Source organism: Mesocricetus auratus, unplaced genomic scaffold (genome assembly GCF_017639785.1).
Source record: "Mesocricetus auratus isolate SY011 unplaced genomic scaffold, BCM_Maur_2.0 Super-Scaffold_100020, whole genome shotgun sequence".
In the NCBI taxonomy this organism is placed as follows: Eukaryota; Metazoa; Chordata; class Mammalia; order Rodentia; family Cricetidae; genus Mesocricetus; species Mesocricetus auratus.
In genome coordinates this window covers 31,955,112-31,969,422 of record NW_024429201.1, presented here as the reverse complement: position 1 = coordinate 31,969,422, position 14,311 = coordinate 31,955,112, and positions in this window count along the sequence as shown.

The following is a 14,311-nucleotide window of genomic DNA, read 5'->3' as shown; positions in this document are numbered from 1 at the left end:
AGAAATATTTTTATTACATCTTTTGAGGTCAAAGTAATTATTTACTTGTTTGGATCTATCTATCTATCTATCTATCTATCTATCTATCTATCTATCTATCTATCTATCTATCTATCATTTATATATCTATGACCCATCTATCTATCTACCTATCTATCTATCATCTATCTATCTGTCTGTCTGTCTATCCATCTATCTATTTATCATTAGCTTATTTATTTTGCTCTGGAGATTGAATTCAGGTCCACTTAATTGAAATTTTACTCTTAAAGCTGTAGGATTGATAAATTATTTTAACAATTATTTCATCAAAACAGACAGGTTTAAGATGATTTCTACAATTTTGTTCTTAAAGCATTTGAAGATTTGACTTTTATATTTATATATGAGTCACCTAAAATCCACTGTCTTGCTCAGCATTACATCGTAGGTCAAAATTCATTTTTATTTGTATTTATTTACTCAAGAACCTTTTGTTGGAAAGCTTTCCTATTTTTTCTTTTTTGTGAAAAATTGATTGTTCTTTTAGTGAGTGTTAATTCATTTTTCTTTCTTTTATTTTTTAAAAAGGAGCTTTGGATGATTATTAAAATTGACTTAATTGGCAGGCTACAAGATCAACTCAAGAAAATCAGTAGCCCTACTATATACAGATAATAAAAGGGCTGAAAAAGAAATCAGAGAAACATCACCCTTTACAATTGCCACAAACAACATAAAATACTTTGGGATAATGCTAACCAAACAAGTGAAAGACCTGTATTGCAAGAACTTTGAATCTTTAAAGAAAGAAATTAAAGAAGCCCGCAGAAAATGGAAAGATCTCCCATGTTCTTGGATAGGTAGGATCAATGTGGTAAAAATGGCAATCCTGCCAAAAGCAATCTACAGATTCAATGCAATCCCCATTAAAATACCAGCACGATTCTTCACAGACATCGAAAGAACAATAATCAATTTGTATGGAAAAACAAAAGATCCAGGATAGCGAAAACAACCCTGACTTCAAGTTCTATTATAGAGCTATAGTCCTGAAAACAGCATGGTATTGGCACAAAAATAGACAGGTAGACTAATGGAATCGAATTGAAAACCCTGATATTAACCCACACACGTATGAACATCTGATCTTTGACAAAGAAGCCAAAAATATACAATGGAATAAAGAAAGCATCTTCAACAAATGGTGCTGGCATAACTGGAGGCTGGCATGTAGAAGAATGCGGAACGATCCATGTTTATCGCCATGCACAAAACATAAGTCCAAATGGATCAAAGACCTCAACATAAATCCAGCCACACTGAACCTCTTAGAAGAGAAAGTGGGTGGTACCATTGAACAAATTGGTGCAGGAGACAGCTTCCTGAACATAACACCAGTAGAACAATCAGTGAGATCAACAATTAATAAATGGGACTTTCTGAGACTGAGAAGCTTCTGTAAGGCAAAGGACACAGTCAGCAAGACAAAAAGGCAGCCCACAGAATGGGAAAAAATATTCACTAACCCCACATCTGACAGAGGGTTGATCTCCAAATTTTACAAAGAACTCAAGAAGCAAGTCTCCAAAACACCAAAGGATCCAACTAAAAGGTGGGGGTACAGAACTAAATAGAGAATTTTCAATAGAGGAGTCAAAATGGCTGAGAGGCACTTGAGAAAGTGCTCAACATCCTTAGCTACCTGGGAAATGCAAATCAAAACAACTCTGAGATACCATCTCACTCCTGTCAGAATGGCTAAAATCAAAAAAAACAACAACAATTTATGCTGGAGAGGATGTGGTCAGAGGGCAACACTCATCCATTGCTGGTTGGAGTGCCAACTGGTTCAGCCACTTTGGAAATCAGTATGGAGATTGCTCAGAAAAATGGGAATAAACATACCAAAGACCCAGCAACTCCACTCTTAGGCATATATCCAAAATATGCCCTTTCATACAACAAGGATGTCTGTTCCAGTATGTTCATAGCAGCATTATTTGTAATAGCCACAACTTGGAAGCCACCTAGATGCCCCTCAATTGAAGAGTGGATAGAGAAAATGTGGTACATTTACACAATGAAGTACTATTAAGCAGATAAAAAACAATGGAATCCTGAGATTTGCAGGCAAATGGATGACACTAGTAGAAACGATCCTGAATGAGGTAACCCAGTCACAAAAAGAGAAACATGGCATGTACTCTCTCATATATGGATTTTAGACATAGATCTGGGGAATGCCAGCCTACAATCCCATGACCAGAGAGTCTGGGAAACAGAACCTTCATTCAGTGTCTGATGGAAGCAGAGGCAGACTCCCACACCTAAACACTGAGCTGAACTCAAGGAACCCAGTAACAGAGAGGGAGGACTGATGACCAAAGGGATCAAGACTGGGCTGGTTTAACCCCCATAAACAGCTGACCTGACAAGGGTTAACTCTTGGATCCCAGGCTGATGCCTGGGAATCCAGCATGGGCCTGATCAAGACCCCCCTGACTGGGGGTGTCAGTGAAGAAGCCTAGGTAATGTATTGAGACTTGGGCAGTAGATCAGTATTCATCCGGAGTATACACATGGACTTTGGACTCCCATCCAACAATATGAGATGCACTCTCACCCTGAACTCTTGGGAGAGGGTCTGGGCCCTGCCCTGGATGAAATGATAGACTGTGGACACCCCCATGGAGGGCGTTACCCACTCTGGGGAAATGAAGGGATATTGTGGGGACTAGGGGAAGGGCACGGGAGGAGGGGAGGGAAATGGAGAGGGACCTGGAACTGACTTGTGAAGCAACCTTGTTTCTTTTTTTTTATATTTTATTTTCGGTTTAAATTTAGATAAGAAACAAGGTTGCTTCACAAGTCAGTTCCAGGTCCCTCTCCCATTCCCTCCCCTCCTCCCGTACCCTCCCCCCAACCCCCCCCCCCATTATCCCCTCATTCCCCCAGGGAGGGTGAGGCCCTCCATGGGGGTGTCCATAGTCTGTCATTTCATATAGGGCAGGGCCTAGACCCTTCCCCAAGAGTTCAGGGTGAGAGTGTACCTCACATTGTTCTATGGGAGTCCAAAATCCGTGTGTATACTTGGGATGGGTACTGATCTACTGCCCAAGGCTCTATAGATTCCCTAGGCCTCCTCACTGACACACAGATTCAGGGGGTCTTGATCAGTCCCATGCTGGATTAACAGGCTGATGCCTGGGATTCAAGAGTTAACCTTTGTCTGGTCAGCTGTTTCTGGGGGTTAAACCAGCCCAGTCTTAATCTCTTTGGTCATCAGTCCTCCCTCTCTGTTACTGGCTTTCTTGAGTTCAGCTCAGTACTTAACCAAGGGAGTCTGCCTCTTCTTCGATCAGCCACTAAATGAAGTTTCTGTTTCCCAGACTCTCTGGCCATAGGATTGTAGGCTGGCCCTCCCCAGATCTATGTCTAAAATCCATATATGAGAGAGTACATGCCATGTTTCTCTTTTTGTGACTGGGTTACCTCACTCAGGATGGTTTCTTCTAGTGTCATCCATTTGCCTGCGAATCTCATGATCCCCTTATTTTTTTCTGCTGAATAGTACTCCATTGTGTAGATGTACCACATTTTCTCTATCCACTCTTCGGGTGAGGGACATCTAGGTTGCTTCCAAGTTCTGGCTATTACAAATAAAGCTGCTATGAACATAGTGGAACAGACATCTTTGTTGTATGAATGGGCATCTTTTGGATATATGCCTAACAGTGGAGTTGCTGGGTTTTGTGGTAGGTTTATTCCCATTTTTCTGAGGAATCTCCATACTGCTTTCCAAAGTGGCTGAACCAGTTGGCACTCCCACCAGCAATGGAGGAGTGTCCCCCTTTCACCACATCCTGTCCAGCATAAATTGTCATTGGTGTTTTGATTTTAGCCATTCTGACAGGAGTGAGATGGTATCTCAGCGTTGTTTTGATTTGCATTTCCCAGATGGCTAAGGATGTTGAGCACTTTCTCAAGTGCCTCTCAGCCATTTTAGACTCCTCTATTGAAAACTGTCTATTTAGTTCTGCAGCCCACTTTTTAAAAGGGTCCTTTGGTGTTTTGGAGACTTGCTTCTTGAGTTCTTTGTAAATTTTGGAGGTCAACCCTCTGTCAGATGTGGGATTAGTGAATATTTTTTCCCATTCTGTGGGCTGCCTTTTTGTCTTGCTGACTGTGTCCTTTGCCTTACAGAAGCTTCTCAGTTTCAGTAGGTCCCACTTGATCTCACTGTCTGTGCTACTGGTGTTATGTTCAGGAAGCTGTCTCCTGTACCAGTTCGTTCAAGGGTACCACCCACTTTCTCTTCTAAGAGGTTCAGTGTGGCTGGATTTATGTTGAGGTCCTTGATCCATTTGGACTTATGTTTTGTGAATGGCGATAAACATGGATCGATCCGCATTCTTCTACATGCCAGCCTCCAGTTATGCCAGCACCATTTGTTGAAGATGCTTTCTTTATTCCATTGTATATTTTTAGCTTCTTTGTCAAAGATCAGATGTTTTACGTGTGTGGGTTAATACCCGGGTTTTCAATTCGATTCCATTGGTCTACCTGTCTATTTTTGTGCCAATACCAAGCTGTTTTCAGGACTATGTCTCTAAAATAGAGCTTGAGGTCAGGGATGGTGATGCCTCCAGACATTGCCTTGTTGAACAGGGTTGTTTTGGCTATCCAGGGTCTTTTGTTTTTCCATACAAAACTGATTATTTTTCTTTCAAGGTCTGTGAAGTATTGTGCTGGGATTTTAACGGGGATTGCATTGAATCTGTAGATTGCTTTTGGCAGGATTGCCATTTTTACTACATTGATCCTACCTATCCAAGAGCATGGGAGATCTTTCCATTTTCTGAGGGCTTCTTTAATTTCTTTCTTTAAAGATTCAAAGTTCTTACAATACAGGTCTTTCACTTGTTTGGTTAGCATTACCCCAAGGTATTTTATGTTGTTTGTGGCAATTGTAAAGCGTGATGTTTCTCTGATTTCTCTTTCAGCCCTTTTATCATCTGTATATAGTAGGGCTACTGATTTTCTTGAGTTGATCTTGTAGCCTGCCACTTTGCTGAAGGTGTTAATCAGCTGTAATAGTTCCCTGGTAGAGTTCTTTGGGTCATTGATGTAAACTATCATATCGTCTGCAAACAGTGAAAGTTTGACTTCTTCCTTCCCAATTTGTATCCCCTTGATCCCCCTTTGTTGTCATATGGCAATAGCTAGAACTTCAAGTACCATGTTGAAAAGGTATGGAGAGAGTGGACAGCCTTGTTTTCTTCCTGATTTTAGAGGAATTGCATTGAGTTTCTGTCCATTTAGTTTGATGTTGGCTGTTGGTTTACTGAATATAGCTTTTATTATGTTTAAGTATGTCTCTGTTATTCCAGATCTCTCCAAGACCTTTATCATGAAGGGGTGTTGGATTTTGTCAAAGGCTTTTTCAGCATCTAGTGAGATGATTATGTGATTTTTGTTTTTCAGCTTGTTTATATGTTGGATTAAGTTGATGGATTTTTGTATGTTGAACCATCCCTGCATCCCTGGGATGAAACCTACTTGATCGTGGGGAATGATTGTTTTGATGTGTTCTTGGATCCGATTTGCCAGTATTTTATTGAGTATTTTTGCATCAATGTTCATGAGGGATATTGGTCTGAAGTTCTCTTTCTTAGTTGTATCTTTGTGTGGCTTGGGGATCAAGGTTATTGAAGCCTCATAGAAAGAGTTTGGCAAAGACCCTTCTGCTTCTATTGTGTGGAACACTTCGAGAAGAATAGGTATAAGCTGCTCTTTGAATTTCTGGTAGAATTCTGCACTGAAGCCATCTGGACCTGGACTGTTTTTGGTTGGGAGACTTTTGATGACAGCTTCTATTTCCATAGGGGTTATAAGGTCTATTTAAATTGCTTATCTGTTCTTGATTTAGTTTTGGCAAATGATAGCTGTCCAGGAAGTCATCCATTTCCTTTAAATTTTCGAATTTTGTGGAGTACAGGTTTTCAAAGTATGACCTAATGATTCTCTGGATTTCCTCAGAGTCTGTTGTTATGTCCCCCTTTTCATTTCTGATTTTGTTAATTTGCGTGTTCACTCTCTGCTGTTTGGTAAGTTTGGACAAAGGTTTGTCTATCTTGTTGATTTTCTCAAAGAACCAACTCTTCGTTGCATTGATTCTTTGTATTGTTTTTCTAGTTTGTACTTTATTGATTTGAGCCCTCAATTTGATTATTTCCTGGCGTCTACTCCTCCTGGGGGAGTTTGCTTCTTTGTGTTCTAGAGCTTTCAGCTGTGATGTTAATTCTCTGGTATAACTGTTCTCCTGTTTCTTCATGTGAGCACTTAGTGCTATGAACTTCCCCCGTAGCACTGCTTTCAAAGTTTGGGTATGTTGTGTCTTCATTTTCATTGAATTCGAGGAAGTCTTTAATTTCTTTTTTTATTTCCTCTTTGACCCAGGGATGGTGCAGTTGAGCATTATTCAATTTCCATGAGTTTGTAAGTTTTCTGCAATTTGTGTTCTTGTTGAATTCTAATTTTAAAGCATGGTGGTCTGATAAGATACATGGAGTTATTCCAATTTTTTTTGTAGCTGCTGAGGTTTGATATGATGCCAAGTATGTGGTCAATTTTTGAGAAGGTTCCATGTGGTGGTGAGAAGAAGGTATTTTCTTTTTTATGTGGATGAATTGTTCTATAGATATCTATTAATCCCAGTTGGGTCATTACTTCTATTAGACCCTTTGCTTCTTTGTTGAGTTTCTGTCTGGTATTCCTGTCTAGTGGTGAGAGTAGTGTGTTGAAATCTCCCACTATAACTGTGTGGGGCTTTAGATGAGATTTAAATTCTAATAATGTTTCTTTAATGAATGTGGATGCCTTTGTATTTGGGGCATAGATGTTCAGGATAGACACTTCATCTTGGTGGGTTTCACCTGTGATGAGTATGTAATGACCTCCTTCATCTCTTTTGATTGATTTTCTTTTAAAGTCTAGTTTGTTAGATATTAGGATTGCTACCCCTGCTTGTTTCTTGGGTCCATTTGATTGAAAACTTTTTCCCAACCTTTAACTCTCAGGTAACGTCTGTCTTTGAGGGTGAGGTGTGTTCCTTGTATGCAGCAGAAGGAAGGGTTCTGTCTTCGAATCCATTCTGCTAGTCTGTGTCTTTTTATGGGTGAGTTAAGGCCGTTAATATTGAGGGATATTAATGACCATTGATTGCTCATCCTTCTTCGATTTGCGATGGTTGTTGTTGGTGGAATTCTGTGTGGAATTTCACCCCTTTGTTCTTTTGGCTGTTGGTAGAGAGGGATTCTCTAATGCTTATGTTTTTCTGGTTGTAGTTAGCTTCCTTGGATTGGAGTTTTCCTTCCAAAATTTTCTGTAGGGCTGGGTTAGTGGACGCATATTGCTTGAATCTAGTTTTGTCATGGAATATCTTGTTTTCTCCGTCTATAGTGATTGAGAGCTTTGCCGGGTATAGTAGTCTGGGCTGGCATCCATGGTCTCTTAGTGTAGGTAGAATATCTATCCAGGACCTTCTGGCTTTCAGAGTTTCCATGGAGAAATCATGTGTAATCCTGATAGGTCTGCCTTTATATGTTACTTGACCTTTTTCCTTAGCTGCTCTTAATATTCTTTCTTTATTCTGTATGTTTGGGGTCTTGATTATTATGTGGCGAGGGGATTTTTTTTTTTTGTGGTCCACTCTATTTGGTGTTCTGTAGGCGTCCTGTACCTTCATTGGCATGTCTTCTTAAGGTTGGGAAAGTTTTCTTCTATGATTTTGTTGAATATGCCTTCTGCCCCTTTGAGGTGGATTTCGTCTCCTTCTTCTGTACCTATTATTCTTAGGTTTGGTCTTTTCATGGTGTCACATATTTCCTGGATGTTTTGTGTTAAGGATTTGTTGGATTTAAGGTTTTCTTTCGTTGATAAATCCATTTCTCCTAGTGTATCTTCAACACTTGAGATTCTCTCTTCCATCTCTTCTATTCTGTTGGTAATGCTTGTATTGGTAGTGCCTGACTGTTTGTCCAGCTTTTCTATTTTCTGCCTTTCTTCAGATTTTTTTAATGTCTCTATTTCAGTTTTCAACCCTTGCAGTGTTTGCATTGCTTCTTACAATTTTCTGTTTATCTGTTCGCCCGTTTGTTGCCTTTTATAAATTTTTTGGTTTGTTCTTTCTTCCATTTCTTGCATTTTTTGGTTTGCTTTTTGTTCCATTTCTCGCATTTTGTGCTTTGTTTCTTCTTCTATTTCTCGCATTTTGTGCTTTGTTTCTTCTTCCATTTCCTGCCTTTTTTGGTTTGTTTCTTCTTCCATTTTTTTCATTTTTTGCTTTGTTTCTTCTTCCATTTCCTGCCTTTTTTGGTATGTTTCTTCTTCCAATTCTTGCATTTTTTGCTTTGTTTCTTCTTCCATTTCTTGCATTTTTTGCTTCATTTCTTCCTCCATTTCCTGCCTTTTTTGGTTTGTTTTTTCTTCAAATTCTTGCATTTTTTGGTTTGTTTTTTCTTCCATTTCTTGCATTTTTTGGTTTGTTTTTTCTTCCATTTCTTTGAGAGATTTTCCTATATCCTCTTTTAGGGACTCTATCATTTTCATGAAAGTGCTTTTAAGGTCGTTCTCTTCTGCTTCGTTCGCTTTGGAATGTTGGGGTCTTGCTGGTGTGGAGTCTCTAGAATCTGGCAGTGTCATATTTGTTTTTCTGTTGCTGACTGTGTTTTTGTATTGTCTCTTTCCCATCTCTTCTTCTAGTGGGTGAAGAAAGAGCCCCTTACTGGTCTGGGGACCAGAGTTCCCTTTTGGTGGGTGCTAGCAAGTCCAATAATCTGGTGGTTCTTCTATTCCTTGTCCAAATGCTGGTCCCGTGGGTGGACAAGAAGAACAGGAATCTGGGGCGCTTAGCCTCCTACCTGGTCCCCTGGACCCTATGCTGGGTCCTGTTGTACCTGATCTGGAACAGCTACTCCCCTGGTCTCCCTGCCTCCTCTGTTTTCCTGGTCTCGTTGGTGGGAGAGAAGATCTGGAGTCTGGGGTGCTTGGCTCCCACCAGGATTGGGAGCTCTGTGCAGTTCCCAGGCAATCTGCAGGCACTGGAAGGCAGCCTGGGAAGCTGGCCTGTTTACCTGATGCTGCTGGAGGAACAGCTGCTTCCCTGGACTCCCAGCCTCCTCTCGTTTCCTGGACTCGTTGGTGGGAGAGAAGATCTGGAGTTTGGGGTGCTTGGCTCCCGCCGGGATTGGGAGCTCTGTGCAGTTTCCAGGCGATCTGCAGGCACTGGAACACAGGCCGGGAGGCCGGCCTGTTTACCTGATGCTGCTGGAGGACTCAACCTTGTTTCGAATCTAAATTTAAACTTAAAAATAAATAAAAAAATACAAAAAAAAGAAAATACAAAAAAATCGACTTCATTGTTTTGTAATTATAATTTATTGAAAATAGATTTTTTGCATAGCATATTCTGATTATAGTTTCCATGTCTCCAACTCTTTCCAAATCCTCCCCCTTCTCCTCCATGTGAAATCTTTTCTTAGAATGCAAACAGGAGTATAAAGAATATTAGCCAAAGAAAGTAAGACAAAACAAAAACTAACAAACCAGATTATGACAAGATAAAGAAACAAACAAAATTAAGGAACACAGAGAAACACAAGCAAACATATACATGCAGAGACACACATGTTTGCACACACAAAAATCTCACAAATACACAAAACTGTAAACCATAATATATGTGCAAAAACCTGGTAAGGAAATGAAAAGTAATCGTCTAGCTCATTTCAGGCTGTGACCATATTTATTTGGGAGTCTCATGATTGTTAGTTAATATAGGAAAACTCAACTGAATGTAAGGGAACCCACATTATGAGCCAGCAGCTCTCATTATGTGTGTCCTGATCACTTTGGGGATTCAACGATCCTTTTACAGGAATTTCCTAAGACCACCAGAAAACATAGGTATTTACATTATGATTCATAACAGTAGCAAAGTTACAGTTATTAAGCAGCAATGAAAATAATTATGGTTGGGTCACCACAACATGAGTAACTCTCTTAAATGGTCAGCATTAGAAAGTTTGAGAACCACTGCCCTAGACTGAGTCCCGAGCAAGCGAGGTTGTTTTTATTCTTTCTTTGCTTTTTACAGTTAATATTCAGTGAAAAACTTGAAGTTTGTGCCTTGACATCACCATTATAATGGACTATAATTATTCAATTAATTTTACAATTATTCAGTTAAGGTAATACAAGCCAGATAAACTCTTTTCTTTCTTTGTCAGCTTCTTTGAAAAATACATCAGAACTGAAGCTAGGACAGGATTTATGTCAATAATAGTGAGTTTTCACTTATTACCAAGGTGTGAAATGTCTTCACCAATACAGTATAATCTATTATTTATAGCCAGCAATCAAGAGGAATGGCAAGTGTCCATATTTTAGGAGGTTCTAGAGCCTCCCTGAAAATAATTCATGGGGAGTATTCCCACACAGGGCACTAAAGTTTTTGTTCAATAACCTAGACCATATGTCTTGAAAAGTGTTTTCATGTGGTAGTCTATTTACATCTTGGAAATTATTTTTGTTATTTTTTGGTTGTTCAAGACAGGGTTTCTCTGTGTGCCTTTGGAGCCTATCCTGGCCTTGCTCTGTAGACCAAGCTGTCCTCACGCTCACAGAGATACGCCTGCCTCTGCCTCCCAAGGGCTGGGATTAAAGGCATGTGCGAGCCAACACCCGGCTACATCGTAAGAACTTCTTGCAAATTTGATTTAAGCTTTTATTTAAGCTTTTAGGAAGAGTAAACAAATTTCAAAGAGGTTAGGTGACCAAAATTACCCAGCTACAGAGGAAGATATGGTATACACACCTGTTTTGAACAGATTTAACTTTAATGATTGGACTTTTAATATAAATCCAGAAAGCTGAAACTTTCCAAGTGTAGAAATTATCGTTGTGCTTTCCTTATTTTACTTCCTTGCAATTTTGGTACTGGTCCCAGGCTTCTGCTCTCTCATTTACCTTTTTAAAGATTTAAAAACTGAGTTTTTTAATGAAGAAATCTGAAAAAATAATCTTCGTTGATAAATACTTCATTAGACTGATAATTATATTACTTAAATTTTCTCAACTTGTTTTAAAGTTCAAGAGGCAGAGTTCCCCCATCAGACACTTGCTAATATCACTCAGTTACTTAATGAATGACCATTTGCTACAGATGGATACCTTACATTCATCAGTCCTGAGTGAAGGGAAGAGAATGATTGATAGAAATCCATAAATGAAGTTCATACTTTCCTCCATGTACTTAGGTGAGCATTTTAGGTGAAGGATGGTCCATGACCCACAGATCTGATGTAAAAAATATTTGACTACCAATAAAACTGACATTTACTCTATTACTCATTTTATCTAACTGGGATATGATGGAGTCAGCATAAAATATTTTCTCTTACCTTGTATCCTAAGACGTTCATAATTCATCATCATGGGACATTACTGTTTTATTTGTCTCCTTTCTGTTTTATATTGTTAAAATGATTGCACTTATATTCTGTTTCCACTTCTTTGTTCTTCCTATTTCTTTCATTTTATAATTATATCCATAACACTACACTGAGCTTAAATAGGTAAGCCAACCACTGATGGAATCAATGTTAAATTTTATCAATACCTCAGACTTTTTTCTGGCCATTTATCTTTGCATTTGAAAGTAGTACGGATTTATAGCTGTCTGTACCCAGACAAAGATTTTAATCATAAAAGTTATGTTTCTAACAGTTGAATAAAGAATGGTTGGACAGTAGCACAAATGAGTTCTGGGAGATTGTTTGGAAGGCACTTGGGGATAGTGAAGTTGACAGAAGCCATTAGATTGAACGACTTACAATGAAAGTAGGAAAAATGAACAGAGAAAATGTCTGTATGTAAGACATAAAGTTAAAGTTTCTTGAAGAAAAAAACTGTGCTTTAATTTAGATATGTTGAAATTGATAAGCTCAGATTTCCAAAGAGGGACAATGAATAGATTTTGTTCAGATTCAGTATAAATCACAGGGAAGTATTCAGACACAGAGCCAATTTACAGCATTATCAATAAATGAGTTGACATGAGACTATGGGCCTGCATACAATCATTTAAGGGCAGAAGAGTAGTTCAGAAAAGAGGTCTTAACAACTTGTCAATGATGTTGTATAGTTCTCCATTCACTTAATACAATGACTACAGAATAAATCTGGATAGATACGTGGTGTCAAGATAACAACCCCAGGATTGTTCTTTTTATTCTTAATCTCATGTGATACACCTGTCTTTAAGTTTGCAGGAGACAATGGAGTAGAAGTCACATGTCTGGATTGTACTACCCTTGTATTTCTGCATTTACTAATGTATTTCAGTGATTACAAAGTTCTGATTGCCACATAAAATCAATTATTTGGCATTTTGATGTAGTTTGACATAAGTATCTTTCTGTTTGTCTTAAGAAATAAAGAACACTTTCTCCCTCTGTATCCCAGGCTTGTTTAGAAGCCCTGAAATTTCTGCCTCAGCTCCCCAAGTGTTAAGTTATATCATGCCTCACTTTTTTCTTCTATTATAAATGGAAAGTTGTTTTTATAGTTTTACAGTTAATTTGATGCTTACCTTTTTTTTTTTGAAATATTACTGCCACTTTTTCTTGGCTGCTTTTGAAATATTCCAGCATTAATAGTTAGATGGCTATAAACAAAGTGATTTTTGTACTTTTTTCTAACTATTTGAACATAAATTCATGGTAGAAAGTAAATAACAATGATAAAACACAATTTTGGAAAAAAAAGAATATATAGAATTAGAAATATACTTGTTCCCACATATTTATAAGAGAATTTGAAAATAAAAACAATAATTTTAATGTAAAAGTTGTTACTCATTGGCTTTCTCTAAATAATCTAATTCTAATAATCCTAAGGATTTTTAAGCCCCAATCTCTTCCCAGACATACATTTTCAAAAATAATATTTCAACTTAGTATACAAAAAATAGACTTCATTATGACGTGTTATGTGTAATTTGTTGTAATTCACTATCAACCTACACTCACAACTCCATCCCCTTACCCCCTCTGGTTCTTATTCCTCCAATTCCTTAGGTCCCCTGTTCTTATGGATACATGTGAAATAAAATGTTCTTTTCTTGGATGGAGAAAAGTGCGTGAAAAGCAAGTAAGTAGGAAGCATTTGGGTAACTTCAAGAGCATTAGATCGTGAATTACATCACAATTACTGTTTTCCTTGACCATCCTTCAACTTGTCACCTGGATTTTGAGACAGATTTCCAATCAGATCAGGGTCTTATACCACCAACTGTCTTCCTATCCCAAGTTCCCATGTGCTAGAAAAACAACACATTCAGTTACTTTTAATAGAAATTATTAATCAGCCTATAAGTCATTTTAATAAATCTCTCTCTCTCACACACACACACGTTCAGAAGAGAGAGACAGAGAGAGAGAGGGGGAGAGAGGGGTGGGGATTGGACTCAGTATGAGTTTTTGAAACCTCAAAGTCCATATCCAGTCACCTATCCCTAATTCAGCAAGACTATGCCTTCTAATCCTTTTCAAACAGTTTTACTACTAGTGACTAAGCATTCAAACATATGAGACTCTGGGGGAAGTCTTATTCAACTCTCCACATTGTAGCCCCTTTCTCCTCATAGGCTTTTAGCCATATCATAATGCAATTTGCATTCAGTCCAACTTCAAAAGTCCCCATGGTCTTTTACAGTCTCAAAACTGCTTAAAGGTCACTAAGTCCTGTTGCTTCTGAGACTCAAGTCATTACCTTACGTTAATTCTCTGTAAAATCAAAACCAATAAGCAAAAGGAATCTATATTTCAAATTTCTGAAGGCACTAACTATACATTACCATTCCATAATGGAAGAAAGGAGGCAAAATCAGGAAAGACTGGACCAAAACAAGACCAAAACCAGCATGGCAAACTTCAAATCTTGCAACTCTATGTCTGGTGCCAAAGGGTTTTTTTGATGGCTTTTTGTCTCAGTCCTTTCTTACTGCAACATACTTCTTTTTCTTGGGTTGGTTCCACACCCTGCTTTAACTTTCCTTGTCTGGTATTCCACACCTGTGTCATCTGCAGCATCTTGGGGTCTCCAAATCATTGTAGGCTTTACCTTCAGACAATGGCCTCTCTGGGCCTTCATGCAGGGACTTCCTATCAAATGTGTGGTCTCAGCTGCCTTCCTTTACTGTGGAGGAAAATACTATAAGTGCTTTCCAGAGTCACGTGGCTGTACCTGCCACATTCTCCTAATTGCT